A 2,844-nucleotide genomic window follows, 5' to 3' on the forward strand; every position below is an offset into this window, starting at 1 on the left:
TCCTTATATATGACAAGTTGCTTTTCTCTTGCTGCTGTCAAAATTTTCTTTTTGTCTTTGTCATTTGACAAGTGGATTATAATGTGTCTTGGTGTAGTCTTCTTTGGGTTGATCTTATTTAGAATCCTTTGGGCTTCATGAATCTGGATGACCATTTCCCTACCTGATTTACAAAGTTTTCAGCCATTATTTCATTAAAAAAGTTCTCTCTCTCTCTCCCTCTCTCTAAGCACTGAATCCCATAAGCTTTTGATATGTTATATCTTCATTATCATATATTTTCTAACTTTCCTTATAATTTCTTTTACCCATGGATTACTGAGTAGTTACAAAACATTTGGGGGATTTTATTTCTAGTTTAGTCTACTATGTTTAGAGAATTAAACTTAGATATGATTTTATTGATTTGAAATTCTTGGTCCCACTTATGCTTTATTTTGGCAAAATTTCCACGTCCACTTGGAAAGAATGTTTATTCTGCAGTTATTGATTGCAGTGTTCTATATATGCCCATTAGGACAAGCATATTAATCCTGTTGTTCAAAACTATTACATGTTTAATGATACTGTTATTATAAGATACTGAAAGAGGTATATTAAAATCTCCAAATATTACTTTGCATTTCTCTATTTTTCCTTTAAGTTCTGCTAATTTTTGCTATATAGATATGAAATTGTGTTACTAGGTACCTACAAATTTAGGATTTCTATACATTTCTGTTGAGTTGACCATTTTATCATTATGAAATATCATATTCTTTATCTCAAATAATATTTCTTGCCTTAAAGAATATGCTATCTAATATTATTATAGTTAAACCAGTTTTCCTTTGGTTAGTATTTTTCCTTCCTTTTACTTTCTAACTTTCTGTGTAGTTATGTATAAGGCATGTCTCTTGTGAGCAATATATAGTTGATTTTAAAAAAAATCAATCTGATAATTTTGTCTTTTATTTGGAATATTTAGTTCATTTATATATATATTTAGTATAAATTTATTTATTTATTTTTGGCTGCGTTGGGTCTTCGTTGCTGCGTGCGGGCTTTCTCTAGTTGTGGTGAGCGGGGGCTACTCTTCGTTGTGGTACACAGGCTTCTCATTGCGGTGGCTTCTCTTGTTGTGGAGCATGGGCCCTAGGCATGCGGGCTTCAGTAGTTGTGACACGCAGGCTTTAGTAGTTGTGGCCCATGGGATCTATAGTGCAGGCTCAGTAGTTGTGGCGCACAGGCTTAGTTGCTCTGTGGCATGTGGGATCTTCCCAGACCAGGGCTTGAACCCGTGTCCCCTGCATTGGCAGGTGGATTCTTAACCACTGCGCCACCAGGGAAGCCCTAGTTCATTTACATTTAATGTAATCAATGATATAGTTGATTTTTAAATCTATCATTGTACTATATATGATACATTTGTCGAATCTGTTTTTTGTTTTTTTTCCTACTTTGTTGCCTTTTTAAATATTATTCAAGTATTTCTTATTTCATCTTTTCCTTCTGTTAGCTTGTTATACAGTTTATTTTAGTAGTTTCCCTTCCAGTATGACAGTATGATGAGCTCATGAATCATATCCCAGTAAAACTAGTGAAAATTATAAAACTAATCCAACCATTTAGAGTCTGAGGAAATGGTCCTGTGGGCACACAGCAAATGAAGAAACATGTATTCAAAGCAGTCTTCTAAAACTTGGTAAGAATTGCAAAAGTGTATGGAACTTGAACCAAGACCTGTGCCATCCTTCCCCCTTAACCACCTTAGCAAGTTGGAAACTCCACTCCAGACTGGTAAGCCAAGAACACAAGGCTCCCTCTCCCCTCAGCTCCCAGTTAGAGGGCTACCTTCCAAGGAAGGGCAGGATATCAACATTTCTCATTCTGCTCTTAGCTACCTGTTGCTGAGGCTAAGTTCTTCATGAATGGGGCTGAGAGGTGGGGCTCCCATCTTCTGATTAACCCCACTAGTGGGATGGAGACTTTACTTGGGGCATGGTGCTGCTTAGAATACTGGGGCCCAGATTGCCCTTACTCTGGATTGTGGGGCAAGGGTTCCATGCTGATAGATGCAAGCTGATGCTGCCCTCTCCCATTCATTAAGTGCTCAGCTCCTAAAGCACTGGTGTCACTGAGAAAGAAGAATGTTCTCTCTGTGCCAGCACCAGACCCTTGGTTCAGAATTTGGGGTAGGGGAGAGAAGCAGACTGCAGGACAGAGAGCTTCAAATCTTCACCCAAAGGAGCTTACTTTATTTGCAACAGATGTGCAGAAATTAAAGCCTAATAGGCTCACAAAAATAGTGGGAGCTGTGGTAAAACTCAATTGCGAGAAGACTGATATATTCATTGGAGATGTAGGCTAAACTGTAAGCCAGCTAGTTTTCCAGAGAGAAACAGGGAAAGAGACAGCTGTCTATCGTATAGATTATAACATGCATAATTGACATATTACAGTTTACTTTAAACAAATGCTTTATCATTTTCTGAACATTGTAAGAACTTTCTAACTTTAAAAAAAATTATTTAGTTGATTTATTTTTGGCTGCATTGGGTCTTCGTTGCTGTGCGCAGGCTTTCTCTAGTTGCAGTGAGTGGGGGCTACTCTTCGTTGTGGTGCATGGGCTTCTCATTGCGGTGGCTTCTCTTGTTGCAGAGTACAGGCTCTAGGTGTGCAGGCTTCAGTAGTTGTAGCACGTGGGCTCTAGAGCGCAGGCTCAGTAGTTGTGGCGCACAGGCTTAGTTGCTCTGTGGCATGTGGGATCTTCCTGGACCAGGGCTCGAACCTGTGTCCCCTGCATTGGCAGGTGGATTCTTAACCACTGCACCACCAGGGAAGCCCCCTAACTTTTTTTTAAAA

The sequence above is a fragment of the Balaenoptera borealis genome, assembly GCF_965194805.1.
Source record: "Balaenoptera borealis genome assembly, chromosome: X".
In the NCBI taxonomy this organism is placed as follows: domain Eukaryota; kingdom Metazoa; phylum Chordata; class Mammalia; order Artiodactyla; family Balaenopteridae; genus Balaenoptera; species Balaenoptera borealis.